At 38.2% G+C, this 17,997-nt stretch overlaps 1 long non-coding RNA gene across 2 annotated transcripts in view; it reads right to left on the minus strand.

Annotated features, from left to right (window-relative positions):
• LOC106025329 (uncharacterized) overlaps positions 1–8,626 on the minus strand; it is a 172,987-nt gene extending 164,361 nt beyond the window's left edge. The window contains exon 1 of one of the 2 annotated variants that reach the window (XR_010039268.1): positions 7,159–8,626. This is a non-coding gene — a long non-coding RNA (uncharacterized LOC106025329). The remainder of the gene's footprint in view (positions 1–7,158) is intronic. The other variant, XR_010039269.1, reaches the window with a different exon arrangement.
• Positions 8,627–17,997: the final 9,371 nt, after the last annotated feature.

Raw genomic sequence — 17,997 nt, forward strand, 5'->3', positions numbered from 1 at the left:
TGTAACTTTTTTACTTTACAAACTTTTTAAACTTCTGGACTCGTTTAACTTTATTTTAAAACATGGGCTTATAAGCTTCATTAAGCTTTTCCCTAGTTTTTAAATTTTCTTTTAAATGAACAGACATTTTGCAGAAGAAAAAGTACAAATGGCCAATAAGTACATGAAGAAATGTTCAGTACTGCTGGTCACTAGAGAAATGAAAATTGAAAAACACTTGAGATTCCGCCTTACCCCAGGAAGAATGACTATCATCAAAAAATAGTTGCTGGGCATGGTGGCACACACCCATAATCCCAATGCTTGAGAGGCTGCAGGAGGATCACTGTGAGTTTGAGGCCAGCCTAGGCTACAAAGTGAGCTCAAGGCCAGCCTGAACTGCATAGTGAAACCCTGCCTCAAAAGGACAAAAATAAAATTAAATAATAACAAATGCTGGCAAGGATGCAGGGAAAAAGGAACCCCTGTTTACTGTTGGCTGGAATGTAAACAAGTAAAACCACTATGGAAATAAGTATGGAGACTCCTCAAAAAACTAAAACTCTTATTTGATCCCACTATTCTCCATATAGGTATTTTCCCAAAACAGTTAAACATACTACAGGGATCCATATATGCATATATATGTATGTATATTTATAGTAACATAGTTCACAGTAGCGAAATTGGAAGCAGCCTATATGCCCATGAACAGATGAGTGGGTAAAGAAAATAAGGTATTTATACACAGTGGAGTATTTTCTGCTATAAAGATAAACTTCAGTCATCTGTAGGAAAATGGATCCACCTTGAGACCACAATGTTAAGGGAAATAAATCAGGTACACAAACTTAAATATTGCATGATTTCTCTTATATGATAAGAGGATCAAGAGATGCATGGATGGGGAAGTAGAGGAAAGGGGGATGAAAAACGGAATTAAGACGTGTTATGTACATGGCCAAACTCCCTACACAGAATATAAGTAATATACACTGAAAACATGGACTAATAAAAAAGAAAAAAGTTTTTCTTTTAACTTTGGTTGCTAACTTTTGCTGCTGAAAACTAAGACACAACAAAAATAACCAGCTCGCCTCCCTGGTAAGCGGCTGTGGCTCTGCAAGCTGCAGCCTCCCCAGGGAGAGAATCATTAGCGACTCCTGAGATCCTACCATGTTGGAACCTAGGCCTCTGGGAAACCAAGCAACCAGTTCGCCTCCCTGCTAAGTGGTAGAGAGCCTACCGGCACATGAGCTAAAAATCAAACATCCCACATCCTCCCACTCCCCTTTTAGCAAATGGGAGCCAGAGATCTGAGCATCCCTTGGGAGGTTGGCTATATGCAATATAGCAAATAAGGGGGATTTCCTTCTATCATCTTTTTGAAGGCAAATATTTTTACCACTGTTTTGCTTTATTCTGATTAATAATATTGCTCTATTCAATATTATGTTTTAACAAGTTCTATAATGCTCTGTATTTCTTTTTATTTTGCTATACCTGATTGAAAGAGCAACTATTGTGAAGATGTTATATATTGTAGTAACTGTTATCCCGGTAACCTGCTGTAAAGTTCTGTACCAATTTCACTACACTGCCTAAAGGCTTTGTTCTGTCTTATTCTGTTGTATTTTACTACCTTCAAGTAATAACTTTTTTTAACTAAAACACAAATGCACACATTAATGGAGGCACACACAGGATGAGGACTGTCAAAATCACTCTTTCCCCACCACACCTGTCCCACTGTGAAAGTGCATGTGGAGTTCCATCTCCCACGATGACAGCACCTCCTTCAGCCCTCCCAATGGACACACTGAGGCTGCTCACAGTTAGCTTTCTTTTCTATAAGTAGAATGAACACACTAAAATTATGATTAATGATGATTATAGTAAATATGTAAACCAGTAACACAGTCTAAAATGATTAAGAGTATAGTAGGCATAGCTTAGTAGCACATTTATGTCTTTTAATTCTTAGATCTCAGATCCTAGAATAAGTCCTGGTTAGTGTATGTTTGGAATTTAATCAAGTTAAATTGACTACACAAAAGACAAGGAATCTGCCCCCTTTTAAGTGGTGTTTACCCTAGTGTTTCTCAATCTCAGTACTATTGACATTTGGAAGTAGGTAATTCTGGGCTGTGGGGAGGCTGTCTTGTGTATTACAGGATATTTAACAGCATTCCTAGCCCCTCATAGTAGGTACCAGTAACATGTACCTCATGCCCCATGTGGCAACTAAAAATGTCTCCAAACATTACCAAATGTTCTTTGGGGAAGCAACATCACCCCCACACACATACGTCACCAATGCAAATTACCATTTAAACCTATCCAAAGGATGAGGATGGGAGTGGGGAAGAACAAGCAAAGGTGCCATAACTAAGTTATACTTTAGTTTGAAATTTTAATGTCTCAGAGAGGGATATAAAATATTGTATTCATTTGCTTACCCAAGGATAATATATGGTGAATAACAATGTATTGAAGCTAACAGTAAACACCCTGATGTGAGTACCCATGAGTGCCAGGCAGGAACATCACCGACCCTGCCTTATCCCATATCCCCAACCATTCTATGACGCTAGTACTCTGCCTTCCTGGAAACCTAAAGCATGGGGAGGTTATATGGCTCACTTAAATAGAGTAGTTTGGACTTACACACAAGATGTTGGTTTCCAACTCTCTTATTCTTAATCATTACCCTACTTAATCATTTCACAAAGAAAAGTTGGGGTGGGATGACTTGGAAAGAGAGGAGACTGAAGTTAGAAAGTGGGAAATTGAAGTTCACCTTAAAGGGGAAGGGGATCAAATTTGCCTGTCAACACTATTCTCTTAAGGGTTAAAATAACAAAAAATGTAATAACTCTTTGGATATTTTATGTGTACAAATAGACCCAGGATCTGTAACATGTACTTCAATTCCTATGTAAAAATTTTAAAACATGAGCCCCCATGAGTTACTCTCTTTTCTGCAATTCCTATGTAAAAATTTTAAAACATGAGCCCCCATGAGTTACTCTCTTTTCTGCATCCAGAAAAATGTGAACCACCCAGTTCACAAAAGAAAAGTGACAAACCCGTTTTAACAAAAGCTACTGGGAACTTTGATGGAGTACCTTTGCCATCTGGTGGTAGGTAAACGAACTGTCCCAAAATGTGACAAAATATCAGGGCCCATCTCATTTTTAGTAGGCACATAGTGGTCCTCCAAATTAATTCCTAGTTGAAGCTAGCTTTTGGCAATTTGGAGACAATGTACTTATTAATTGCCAAGGGAATTTAAATTCTGTGTAACTCTTAAAGAAATACAGTACTTTGACTTTATTCAAAATATTCCCTGATAAACTAACATTCTCCTATATTACTGAGTCTCAGAAATACTTAAAGTATTGTAGTATTTTAACTTACAGGCAGAGAAAAACAGCAAGAAATAAGAAAGGAAAAAGAAAACAATATAAGAATGTAAAAGTCTGCCATATTCAGTAGGGAATCAAAAAAAACCACATAATTACATTAAATGCATATACGTGTTAATCAAAGATCAGAGATAAATATGTCACTATCAGGAATCATTAAAAGCATTAACTAAAGAGAAGAATTATGACTTTTTAGCTAAAGTGTTAAATTTACTTTAATGTGGAATTGATGCCCAAAACTATAGACAATTCATGTTGATATACACCTTTCTCCAATAATTTCATCTTATAATTGTCTTGTCTTCATTCCTTAAATATTTAAACTGTTCTCCTCCATTTTGTAGTACTACAAAAAAGCATATAAAACACTTTTTATTCATTAATCTGGTGAAACTTATGGAGCACCTTCTATCTGCCTGGTATTGGGGTCACAACAGTGAAACAAATCCTTATCTTTATGATACTTACATTCTAACTAGGGATACAGGCAATGCACAAGGAAACACATCTCAGGTCCCACACAAAATTCTAAATAGTATCCTAATAATTTTTCCAACTCTGTGGTAAATCTCATTCCCATTTCTCAGATGAGACTAAGGTTCAGACCACTGCTTGCCCAAGGACTCAGAGAAGTGGCAGAGCCAGTATGCAAAATCAGGTCTATACTTTCTAAGGGACCCTAATACCTCCACCATCCAGATGCAAGATTCCAGCAGCAAGTACAGCCAGTGTGCCCTTGGAGCTAGATGCGTTGCAGGACACAATGCAAGGCCTGGGGGGTGACTTGGACCCTTCCTCCAAGCGTTAGTCCAGTCTTTTAGAATTGGTACATGTGACTTCCGTGTCAGAAGGACTTCCTTCTGGCCACCAGAGTTCATTAAAAATAATAATTTTTCAACCATATACACTACTTCCCTCTTGTAATCCCAGCTACTCAGGAGCAGACACAGGAGGATCACAAGTTCAAGGACTGGCACTGAGCAGCTTAGTGACGCTCTGGCTCAAAAATTTTAAAATGTAACAGGCTGGGGTTATAGTTCAGTTCAGTGAGAGGCCGTGAGTTCAATCTCCAACACTACCAAAAAGTCTCCCAAACTAACTCTGAAGAAAAATTATTTAAAGTTGTAATTTAAATTTCTAATAAAAGTAAAAGTCAACCAAGAAACTAACATCAAGAGAGTTATCAATTAATCCTCAGATTTATTTCCCCTACAGAAAAGAAAGCCAGGATATAATCTGGGTTTTGTGAGACTTTCTCCTGTTTTATTTACATTCATGACAAGGTCAATTACTGGAACATGCAGGTGGTCAAGAGCAGCACTGGAAGTAAAGCTATACTGAAAGGTACAGTGACCAGTGACGTAGAACATCAAGTGAGTAACGAAAAATTACAAAAGATGCTCCACTTGAGTAAATACCAAATCAGCACTTCCAAGTATTATGTATTTCTTGGACAGGTATTCTAATTCGTGACTGTATCTTACCAAAATTGGAGCTGACGATCAGTATGATAACCTGGCTGTGCACATCACTGAGAAGGCCAACTACTCCCCAGCAACTTCAGGCAAGCCTTTGTTTCCCACATCCTGTCTGAAACACATTGTTTGCTTGGCAAAAGCCAGGAGATGTGAGAACCTCCTACAGCAAATGTTGATATAAAGAAAATGTCCTAAGTGACCAGGGATATTTATCCAAGTATTATTTCCACCACCTGTGTGGAGTTTACCAAGTAGGTGGGTAGGGTCACTATCTTGTGTGCATTCAGCTTGAGTTGCCTGGATACCATGTCTTATGCTCAACAGAGAACATAAATCTAATTGTTCGACTCTTCACTTAAACCATAAGGATTCCAAATTAGATCATATCACTGAGCCACAGGAACAAGTCTCATGCATTTGAATTCTGTGCAGCTTGCCAAAGCTGCCCGCTCAAACCAAAGGCAGGAAGTTTTACAATCAAAAAGACGTTTTAGGGTCTTGTTGAACACAGCTTTTAAGAACCTCTCCCTTTGTTAGGCCTCTATTCTAGGTTTATCACTTCTAATTGCTGGTGAAATTAAGATGCAGATTTCTGAATTCCAATTCTCTTTCTGCAGCTAAATTATTGGTACATGTTAGTAACGTCCTCATAAGTTGCCATTTGTGGGCATAATCATCAATGTCCATTAATTCTAGGACATACTTGGCTTCTGCAGACAAATGATAGGGCACAATTATAAGTTTTATAGTAGTAGTAAACTTTATAGTTGCAGCTACTATAGACTCTGGAAAATCTTAAAATAAAACTTCTATATAGCTGGAGAATTTTAAGGTCTCTTCATGAAATCAGTTTTCTCTTTTGAGTGCATTTATTTTCATTTTGTAGCAATTATCACGATTGTAAATAATGAATAATCTGTATTGCTACTGAATGTCAATTAAATTAATTAATTAATTATTCTGTAACCCTCTGAAGGGAGAAACCTGAGCTGAGTTGTTTATATTTCCAATGTCCTATACATGGAAGCTGCAATCAATTATTTTGGTAAATGACAGCACATGCTTTGGTGACCTCATAAGATTTATAATAGAGATTAAAATTTTCTCCTAGCACATATTTTTACTGAACATGGTTACCAGGTTTGTAGCTTAAAAGCAACAGGCTATACAACAATTATACTAAGCATGTAATAGATAACACTATCTAGGTTTGTGTAAATACACTCTATGATGTTCATACAATGATAAAATCACCTAGGACTGCGGTTTGCAGAATGTATCTATTATTAAATGCCAAATGTCCTTACTAAATGACAAATGGCTATGGACACATAGTAGGGTCTTAGAAAAAAGTTGATGCTATTTATAAATAGGAATATTATTTAATTCTCTGAATGAGTCACATAGCTTTCTTAAAAAGCACTTTGCCTCACTTTCTGGTTTTGCTATTGTATCACAGTTAACACAAGACATTGTAGAGGTGAAGGTAATAATCTCTGTATAACTTTTGCAGCTTTCTGTGAATCAGTGAGTATTTCAAAACAAAAGGTTAAAAAAAACTAAACAGACTGATTTCTGATACCAACTATATCAACTTCTTGGATTTCACCAAAATAATGGAAACTTCCATTTCAATTGTTTCATTCCTACAGTGTATTTGACTTCCTAATCTCACTGATGTTTCCCTAGAGCCTGACTTTCAACCTAATAACGTCTACAAGTTCATCTTTATTTCCTACAAGTTCTTGACAAAACAGATTATTTGTACAACAGCTCCTCTTTTGAGACAGTGTCCTCAAATGCCAAGTACGGTGACAATTTTCACACAATTTATCCCTGCCAGTTGCCTCCATACAGAGACTGCCAAAAGGCTGTCAAATGGTAGTAATTTTCAAAACTAAAGGTCCGAGAGAAACACTACATCGAGGAGCTAGTTGTCCCCTCGAGGCCTCTGACTGCAGTAAAATACAGTGCGCACACATCCAGGTTCCCAGGCGAGGAACCACACACGTAGGATATTATTTAGCCACATCCATCGCAGCTTTATATTACTCAAAGGCACAGACCACCAAGCTGCCAAATCCCCTGTGAAACTGCACAAAGCACAGTAAAATCGACAGAACAGCTCTCGGTGTCACAATGTGGACAGAATTTCTCGCCCCTCAAAATTCCCCTCAACAAAGCTGCCACTGGCAAAAGTCAGGCACTAACTAGTGGCTTGAGTCACACAACCAAATTCAAACTTTCAAACAAACCACTGAGTGGATACTAACTTTTCTGGGAGCCTCGGAACGCAGCCCACGCAGTTTGGCAGAGTTGCTACTGAAGGTGAAGTCTGGCCAAAACCGTAGAGGATGCCGGGAAAATGTGCGCACCCGCTGACCCCGCCGGCCCCTTGTTGGCCTTCACCCACCCTGCACCATGTGGTTCCGCGTTTTTCTAGCCCGTTTCCTTCCCCAGGAGAGAAGCAACTGCAAAAGAATGGCTTTCCAGTTCACATCGGTCTCTGTGGGTCACAACACAAAGACTGTCGTTTTCCAACACCTTCATACTGAGAATATCACTTAGGTTGAAGTTGTAAAAACAAAAAGCAGACACTAATGGGAGAACAGCCTGGAGGGGCCTCACTCAACGAGGAGGGCCATCTACCAGGAAAAAGAAAAAAATGAAAACCAATTTTCTTTACCTCCTGGGCAGAAAAGAAAGTAGAAAAGAGGAGAAATAATCTTCATTATTAATTTAAGTATGCCAATAGGATCAAGAGTGTCTATGCAGTGCAATTGAAAAGGTGAATATTTGAAAAAAATTTTTTTAATTTATTACAGTAAAAGAGACACTGCCAAAGTTTTCACTCATTAATTAGAAAGGCTTTATTCTGGGCTTCTTGATATGAAAATATTTGAAGCTAGAGTATATGAAGTTTTATCCAAATATTTCAAGGAAAAAGACACTATGGTAACTACTATTAAGTCAGGTTATAAGGTGGTGAAGTACTGGGTTGTTGAAACAGTCATGCTGTGACCTCTATTGTTATATTGTTATGTCCTGTTTTATCTCAATCTCCCCCTTATTGTTTCAAAAAAAATTATTTAGTCATTTCTTATGTTTGTCTTAATTAAAGAAAAAATTCAAAAAAATTAGGATATATAAATAGTAACTCTTTTTGATTTCCTATTAACTTGTTTTGAAGTCCTGTAGTACTCCCCACGATCTTGTTTTGACTGATTAGACTCTGTTCCATTCTATATGATAGTATCAAGTTTGAAGACATAGGCAACTACTTTGAAGACAATAAGATTCACTAAGATACCCATTCTGGTTTGACTATTGTCTTCTTTGGAAGTCCTGTAATGTTTACAATGCCTAAGTTTTATTGGTCTTGTTCTCTACTGTTTTGTCCAACTTTATAATATCTAATGAGATAGACAATTCTTTTTAAGGAAACAAGGGACAACGTTGATAACCATTGTTGATAAACTTGTACTCTGTTCTACACCATGTGCTATGTCTATCCTTGGTATTGACTGACAGCTTTGTTTTGCCATATTTGACTGTATTCTTCCCCCCCCCCCAAAGAAAGTAATAAGCACTAAGGAGTAATAAAATCCAAGATGTGTAAATTTTGTTGTAAAAAAGAGAGGGAGGAAAAAAAAAGAGCTCTAACGGATATAACAGCAAGTGTGTTTGGGGGTGTTAAATAGCTGACTATATCAATGTTTTTGGAACATTGAACACAGCTGTTTGCAGTCTCCCTGTTTGAATGTCCACCTTGTGTTCTTTGATACTGTGATTTGAAGAACTATTTTCAAGAAGATAGTGTGTAATCTACTAGCAGGTGATTTCTTACTGTTATGTTTTTTTGTTTTGTTTTGTTTTGTTTTTGTAGTTCTGTATTGCGTGTACCCTTACGCCGCTTTGGTTTGTTTTGTGTTTTTCTCTTTTTCCTCTTAAATAAAAAAAAAAAGAGAGACACTGCCATTAATCTCCCTCAAAATGCACTCACCTTGCTTTGAACACATGTATTCCAGCATTCTTGCCACTTTATGAAGCAGTTCTGGGAGGCTTCATTCCTGAGTGTCATTGGTTACTGCCTGGATGCCTCAAGATTCAGAACTGATTCAAAACTACAGTTATTTTGACTTGGAGAAGTCAGAAGTCCCACACGGCTATTCCAATGGAAAAGGAGTGTATGAACACACTAATTTTTTTCTACCTTCTTTTTCCTGCTTTTCTGTTAAATCTCACTAGCAACATTCACAGTATTTTTAGCATACCAGGTAAAAACACTCACAAAAGAGGACTTCCGGAACTGCTTCAGAAAGTGGTAAGAACGATGAGACAAGTGCATTAAAAGCAAAGGAGAGTATTCAAAAGGGACTTAATGGTCATGTGTCTTTTGCTGTTAAATTTTTAAAATTTAAACATTAATCATATATTTTGATAACATCTCATTTTGTCATTGCCAACCAGTTAGTTGATAGAGAGACAACATCCCATTCTCACTTTTTTTTTTTTTCAGAAAAGTAATGTCTGGTTGCATAGCATTTTCAAATCAATAAAGAACTTTCACATACAGAGATTCACTTTAACTCCCTGGATATTCTTTAAACACTAAGGATTCTTACACTCAGAGACTCGGTCACAAAGCAGTTAGTAACAGGATCAAGACAGACAGACCAGTAACTAGGTAGAGATAAAAGGGGAAGATGAGAATTGCTGTGCTATTCTTTGGAGAAAAAGAAATGTGTGGGGAGAAGCAGGGTAGGAGCTGGTCTCCATCTTTGTAGTACACCAAGGACTATGGAAGTAAGACTTAAGAGAGCTAATCTGTTTTCATTCTGACAATTCAAAGAGAATAGTTCCTGAGCTGATAAATTCTCATTTCAAAGGTGATTCATAGAACATTGTCTCCCAAAAGAATTCCACCCAGAAATGTGAGATGAATAAATCATAAACAAAGGGCCCCAGCTGTTACTTAAATTGGTCAACATCTCAAATGGGATACCAGCTTAAGTCAAAATATCAAAGGACTTGAAAGGAAGCGGCTCACCTTGAAATGATTATGGAATAGGAGCTGAGCCCCAGATGGAGAAGCCAAATCTCGGGGGCCGGACCCATGGTAGCAACAGGTGGATGAGTCTACTACCAAAGCCCGGGCGCTGACTTGCCACACTTCTGATTTGAGCTATAAGGAAGAAAAGCCACACCTCCACTGCTGAAAGAGAAGTGCTTCTTCCAGTCTTCTGAGAGGGCTTAAAACATACACACACACACACACACACACACACACACTCCTACTCATGCTTATACTCAAAATGGCCTCACCACAATGCACAGTACTCACAACTTATACTCACACTGTCACATACACCAAACTTTCACAGCACAAATCCACCTTTCAAGTACCTCAATTTTCAAATGCTTCAACTCTCATATGAAGCCAAATTTACACACACCAACTCTCTTATAATAGAGCTTTGAAGGAGAAAAAAAATGGCTACAAGATACTTTGTAAATCAGACAAAAACTACCTTTATAAATTTCATTCACATCTGTATCTCCGTTGAACACTGCAGGTATAGCATTGGTGCTGAATAAATGAATGAATGAATGAATGAATGAATGAATGAGTGAGTGAATGTATGAAGTGATAAGAAGGATAAAAAGAAAAAATAGGGGGAGATTAAGTGTCTATCTTCACCTTGAGTCGGCCACAGGCAAAACTACAGCTTGGGAGGAGATCCAGAGAGTTGAGTTCAGCAGTCATTTCCTCCTTTTAGCTTTCCACCAGAGCTTGAGCCAAGATGAAATTCACAGGTAGAGGATTTTGTGAAACTCAGTCATTCTGTGAATCTAGGACCTGCCTGATTCTCTGACCTTACTCAGCTCTTCTCTACCCAGTAGCAATATAAAACACAGGACAAGCACAATGAGAAAGGAATGCACAGCCACAATTTAATCAGGAAGGGCAGCCAGTCAGATCTTCCTGGGTTCTCTTGGCAGGAGAATACGCAGGAACTGGATCCAAACTTCCAAGTGTCCTCTTTCCTACTCCTATGCTCTAGCCCTCCCATGGAGGTGCACTTGCCCATTCAGACCAGTGAACAAAGCATAGTTCAGGAACTGGAAGTTCAAGCATCAGACGCTCAAAGTGCATAAAGCATTTTCCCACCCTTTTCAGAAAGATCAGAGAAGTCTTCACAATGTTTAGTCTTCTTTCTCACCACTTAGACACAATGCCCCATACCCACAATTTAAAAGAGGAGATGTTTAATTTGCTCATAATTTTAGTCCCTGTCAGCTGGCTCCAAAGCAGAGATATCATGGCAGAGGAGATGTTGAAGCAAAGTTCAAAAAGGCTGGGAAACAGAGAAGTGGATTAGTGCCAGAGAGGAAAGGTCAAGGGATCAGGCAGACCCAAAGGCCCAGACTCCATGACCTACCCAGACATACACAGAAGTGTGTTCCACCAAGCCCTGTGGCATATCACATATCCAATCAATCTGACACTCCATCTTAGCCACCGCATATAGATTAGCTGGTTTTATCAAACTTGTGGGTAATTATAGTGGCAGATGTGTATGAAATGTGCAAAATAAAATGATACAGCCACCAGCAATCAGAGTGTTTCTCAGGAGGCTAGAAGGACAGAAACTAAATGACCGATCAAATTTTCTAATGAAGAAACACAGTCAGTAACAACCGAATGAACACCTTGGCGCCATCTAGGGATAAAGTGTCTTTTCTGTGACAGATCTACAGTTTTTGTCATTTGTTTCGGTAGATTTAGTCACAATTCAAAAGAACAGACACACACACACACACACACACACACACACACACACACACACACACCTGTAGCTCTATATCCAGCATTTGAACTTGGGACAAGAAAACTGGAAACCACAATACAGGAACCAGAACAAGTAGAAAGCAAACTTTATGCTTGTACAAAGGTTGAACTTATAGAAAAGGTGGGACTCAGCTTACTTTTAAAAGGTAATAGGGCAATAGCTGAAATAGTGATATGCAGTAAATATACTGCTCCCCACTTGAAGGAACCTCTTCCAAGAAACCAAGACCCAGAAAAGTCTGTCATTATGGTCTATAAAGAGAAGAAAGGGATATCAACATTGAGGTTTTTGTGGTGAGCCATGAGTTTACTTCTTTCTTGCTGGCCACTTGATCCTAACATGGCTGTGGTTTGGTCTTCTATCTTGCTGGCCATTTGATCCTAACATGGCTGTGGTTTTGGTCTTCAAATGAGTTGAAAGATAAGCACATACCCTTCTTTCCAGATCTCATTTGACTTCCCTCAGCATCAAGTCAGATTTGTGAATGCCAGCAATAGAGTAGAAAGCCACAGTTCACCCACATTGACCACAGAAACTCCAACTTGAATAAACTAGAATTGGGGTAGAGTTTCCTACCAAAGAACAAAATCGAATTTGATCACGAAGCGATATAACCAGCCTCTCAACCACTGGTCTTTTTGAAGTGGGAAATGAGAGAACTGGTGGAATCAGATGGGTAATTCAAACCACTACAAAACCCCACCAAACATCACAAATGATGTCTTAACAACATCAAGAACAAAAAATTATACAGTGTATTTATAGCCTAAATCTGCACTGATTCAATAGTTAACAACCATATGTAGCTATTTAACTTCAAATTTTAACTCATTAAAATGATATAAAATTTGAAATACAGCTCCTCAATCATGCTAACCACATGTTTGGGGTACTCACTGGCCACATATGGTTAATAGTTACCATATAGACATAGAACATTTTCATCATCACAAGATTTCTTCCACCCCAGAACTGGATGACTCCTTGGTCTCTGTTTCTGGTCCTGTGCTTTAGCGGCCTATTGGATAGATACAGATATAGAGATAGAGATAGAGATAGAGATAGAGATAGAGATAGAGATAGAGATAGAGATAGAGATAGAGATAGAGATAGATGCAGATGTAGCGGTAGATGTAAATGTAGAGGTAGATACAGATCATATACGTATATTTACACATATACATATACATAGTCAGCCCTCTGTACCTATGCACTCTACGTCCACTAATTCAACCAACTGTGGATCACAAGTATTTGAAAAAATATTCTGTGCATACTGAACATAAGAAGACTTTTTACCTATGTTATTCCCTAAACAATGCAGTGTAATAACTACCAGCATAGTATATAAAAGTATATACTATGCCATATATAAGTTACAAATATTATACTTAAGTATAAGTATTAAGTATATAGAAGAATACACATAGGTTATGTGCATCATTTTATATACAAAGGACTTGAATATCTCACATTGTTATATCCATAGAGGTGTTTAGGAGCCAGTGACCGTCAGATTCAAAGGAATGAGAGAGCTAAGAAAAGAAGATAAAAAAGAAAGTTAAAGGGAAATCAAAGGGTCTTTCAAAAAAAAAGCTCAGAAATCTAAGTATCCATTGTATACCTCCCTTTGAACTTTCTGAAGGTTTACTCATATAATAAACATTTAGCTGCTGTGCTTTATGACTCTATTACTAGTTACACCAATGTTTTGTATGAAAGTAGTAACAATACATGTGCCCTGTTTAATCATTTTTGTGTTTTTAATCATTTTGTGTTTTTAACAAGCTGAGGACCACTCTTTAAGCAAGCAATTGTTGATAGTCTCATTCTGAATTTCATAATTTGTTCTGCTAATTCTTGGTGCAATGATTTTAGATCTTTCTGAAAATGAACACAGGAACATCTCCACTTCTCACTTCAAACACTTTTAGACTATTTATTTCTTTACTTATTGGTCCTTTCCTTAAATGTTCATCACAGAATTTTCTTAATGCAAGCATTTGCCCCAGGACCTACCCAACTCTAGATGTTAGAAATGTAGTAAAGATTAGCCTAGTCAAAGTTCTTTATATAACAAGTAACAGAAACTAGTTCACGCTACCTTAATCAGAAAAGGAGGTTTGTACAAAGGTTGATGAGGTCCCTCAGAAGCCCAAGGATAAGGACACTTCAGGAGGACTGGAAAACTTGGAATCTACCAGTTCTCGTTGCTCTTATCTGTGCTTCTCTTCATCTATTTAATTCTCCCCTCTCTGCAGAGCTTTATTCTCTGCCTCATTTCAAGAGGGCCACCCTACAGCTCCAAGGACCACATGCTGCCACCCCATGACTTCTGATTTTCCACATTCCCCTTGGTATGCATAATTCTGAGACCCAAACCCAAGCATTCAGGAAAGCTGATTGGCCCAATCTGTCTCCCAGTGGCCCAAACAACCATGGAGTAAGGGGTACAGCCATCTCCATCTAAGCCTGTCCATCACTGAAGAAGGGAAGAGCAGGGAGGAGGTGGTTCTCAGAGAGTCAGACTCTCAGTGCTCAAAGACAACAAATATTGTTGTTGCTACAAATATGAGTAGCTCATACAATACAAAGATTAAGCAAACAAATTTCTCCCAATATACACATGATGGGGGAAGAATGGCAAGACACTGAGGGTGAAGAGAAATGCTGAGTCAGAAGGAGGTGAGTCAAACACACACAGAGAAAAATCAGATATTTACCTTAGATTCAGTCTGAGAAATTTCTAGACTGTCAACCTGTGAGAAGGGCAAGAACAAAATGTATCAGTAACCTTAAATCATTTTAGTGAGGATTATCTAAAAAGAAGACTCAAAGATGAGAATTTCAAAAGAGTATTCAAGGGGAAACATAGAAAAGGATGAGCTGAGGCAATAAAAAATCTAGGAGTTCAGGAATGAAGACAAAAGGAATAAATTTAAAGATCAATAAAAGCTACCATGTGATGACACTTCCTAGCTCTATATAGGTTGTTTTATTTAATCCTAAACAACCCTGAAGGAGAGATTAGCAACCCCAGCTACATCTGAGAAATTTGAGTTTTACAAGGCCAAATAACTCACCCAGAGCCAGTCAGCTACTTATAATGGCAAAACTGGAAATCTAAACTAGGTCCGACTGGCCTCAAAACCTCTGCCACCTCCTTTCACATCTCCGTACCTCAGCTCCCTACCAACATCATATTTCTTCCCATATCCTAATGAGTTCTAAGGACAATCATGAAGATTCTGGAACTGGTGCAAGCATTTTTGAAAATGCAGTAATATCACAGTAGTAGTAGAGGCCAGTAGATAAGAATTCAACGTGACTTTGAGTGTCTCTGGGCATTGAGAAGAGAGCTGAAAAACCAGGAAAGCATATGGAAGAGCTTCTCACATGTTAATACCATAAGCATCTGTAGGTACTTGTTAAAAACTGTACCATCTCTGTCCTCATTCCCAGAGATTCCAATTCTATGGGTCTAGGATGAGGCCCAGGAAATCATGGCTTCATTAAGCACCAGCTAATTCTAAGATCTAGAAATCCTGGTGAGAAACCAAAGCCAATTAGTAATGGGAAGACAGGATAAAGGATAGGAGAAAGATGTTTGCATGTTAATACTGGGAGAACTGGGACAGACAGAAAAGAAGGATGTCCAAAGCAACCACTAAATCCACTTCTCTGTTTTTGAAGGTAGATATAGCCTTTGTCTAAAACAAGAATATTTTGGAAGAGCTAGACAACTGTTAAAAGGAAGAGCACAAGGGAGGACCTTCCTGCATCAGTAGGTGGCAAAGTACCAAACCTAAGCTAAGGCTTAAAATAATTATTAATACTTGATCTAAGACTATAAAAGAGTAAGGAACGAAAATAAGAGAAAAGAATGCACTAAGTCAATGTTATTGATTTACACCCTAAAAAGAAATGCCAGAACTATTATTTAGATGTCAAAATAACTCCAAGAAGAGTACAAGGCTGTTTTGATAATTTGAAACCAAATATCTGCCTTCTTTGAGGTGAGGCTTTCAGACATCGAGCCTCCGTAAATCCCACTGGGATGCTCGGAGCAGGTCATATTTCCTCTTCAAAGGTTATACCATGTTAAATTATATGCAATTTCAAAAAGAACAAGTCCTTGTCCTGCTTTGAGTCCCCCTCTCCTAAAAGCATGTTTTGACTCAGATTAATTTATAGCCCAAGGAGATTTGGGGAAAGGAAAAAGCATTGAAACTGCAAGTAAAAATAACTTAGAATTCCAGTTGCTTCTTAAATATCAAATAACGTTGTTTGGAAATAGGACCAGACTTACAGAACTACAAGTAAGTAGGTCGGCTATGGAATTTGCAGTGTCCAATGGATACTTAAGGGACAAAAATCTATCTAGACGCCACAAGGCCTGGGAACTCAGTACAGGCAATGTGCTGAGTGGTTCAGCAGATGAGAAGTGGGAAATGGGAAAATGAGGTCAGGATACTCAGTTACCATCTGGGAGTGTTCTGAGGATCATGAGAGGGGCTCATGAAGCAGCCAAGAGGGGGTTAACAGAAGGGCTGGGAGCCTTTCCCTGCAGGCTTCTGCAAAATGTGTCTGCCTACTATTCACAGCCTCAGCTTGACATCCATAGCAAAAGCCACAGACAGTCACATCTGCAGTACTGTTTCAATAGTAAATGCAAATTAAAAACACATAAAAAGTATATGAAAAGCATTATTTATAGCAGGCAAGAAGTAGAAATAACAGAAATGGCCATCAAGTGATAGGTAAACATATCCCTATACTGGGATATTCAACAATAAACAAATATTGGGCTTTGGAGAGACATCGAGGCATAGGCCATAACAGAGAGTGAGAAATAGAGAGGTTAATGAGAATAGTAAATAAATAAATAAACAAACAAATAAATGTTAATGGATGGTACAGTGTGGTAGCTTTGGCTATATTTGATTGGCTGGGTGGGGACTTTTTGCTTTGGTTTTGACATGGTTTAGTTTGATTTCATTTGACTTGATGTATATCTGGGTTTAGGGGGGTATTATATTTTTCTTACTTTTTTAGCAGTGATAATAGGTCTCTGAGCCTCCTGACTCAGTACTCTACCACTAAGCTACAGTCTGGTCCCCTTACACTTTCTTTATGTCTTTTAGGACCCTTAATCAGTCATTCATGCAGCACTTGATTATCAGATTAATATGTCTAGTTACTAAGGACAACTGAAGGGGCCTAGGAAAGCTTTCTGAGGCTGATAGTAGTACCAGGATCGATTTACTCACCTCAGGAATTTCTTATACCTTTCAGCTTTTGCAAAAGCTCACTTGGATAATTCCATTTCGTGAAACTTGTAATTTCAGTGCAAATGACCGGAAGGAAAAGATGTTTTAGTATGATAAGAGATTGCTTGCAAGGTGGCTTTAATCTGTTGGAGAATTTTCTGAGCCCTGGAATTTCAAAGAATGCCCCAACCATTTCCTCTTTTACAAAGAGGACTTGCCAGCTTGTGAGAGCTGCCACAATAAAATACCACAAACTTGCTGTGGAAGAAATTAAACAACAGTCTTTCTTGTTCTCACAGCCCCAGCCGAAGGTGCTGGCTGGTTTGATTTCTACTAAAGATTTTCTCTTTCTTTCTCTATGGCTGCTCATCTTGTCATCACAGCATCAATCATCCATGCACCTGTAATTCTTTCTTGTTATAAGGACAATGTCATGCAAATCAGGGCCTCTTGACAAGGCCCTGTCTCCAAAAGCAGTCATGTTTGGGATTTAGGTCTACACTATGTGTGAGTTTGGGGAGGAACACAGAAGGATATCCCAGAAACATTAACGTGAATCAGTCATTAAACTGTCATAATTTGATGCATGACATTAATCATCAACATACAAATAACATGGGTTAAACCATAACTCTGAAATAAAACAGCTATAAACTATACATTGAAAAGCTCTGTGGTCACTGGAAGAGACTGGTTCTATTTCTCATCTCTGGGGTTTTGATTTTGGTTTTAGTTTTGGTTTGGCTTGTTTACATGAGACAAGCTTTCGCTATGTAGTCTTGGAGCTTACTTTATAGTTCATCTGGCCTTAAATTACTGAGCTTCCTGCCTCCTAAATGCTAGGATGTGCCACCATGCTTGGTGTAATGCCTGTTCCTTAATATAAATAAAAGGACTTTCACCCAACCAGAAACTCTCAGATGTTTATTTTGTGAGCAAATGATAAGGGCTATCAAAGTACAAAATATATAGCTTAGAAGCAACCTAT

Source organism: Cavia porcellus, unplaced genomic scaffold, assembly GCF_034190915.1.
Source record: "Cavia porcellus strain 051 isolate PalLab524CR breed Dunkin Hartley unplaced genomic scaffold, mCavPor4.1 scaffold_15, whole genome shotgun sequence".
Taxonomy (NCBI): Eukaryota; Metazoa; Chordata; class Mammalia; order Rodentia; family Caviidae; genus Cavia; species Cavia porcellus.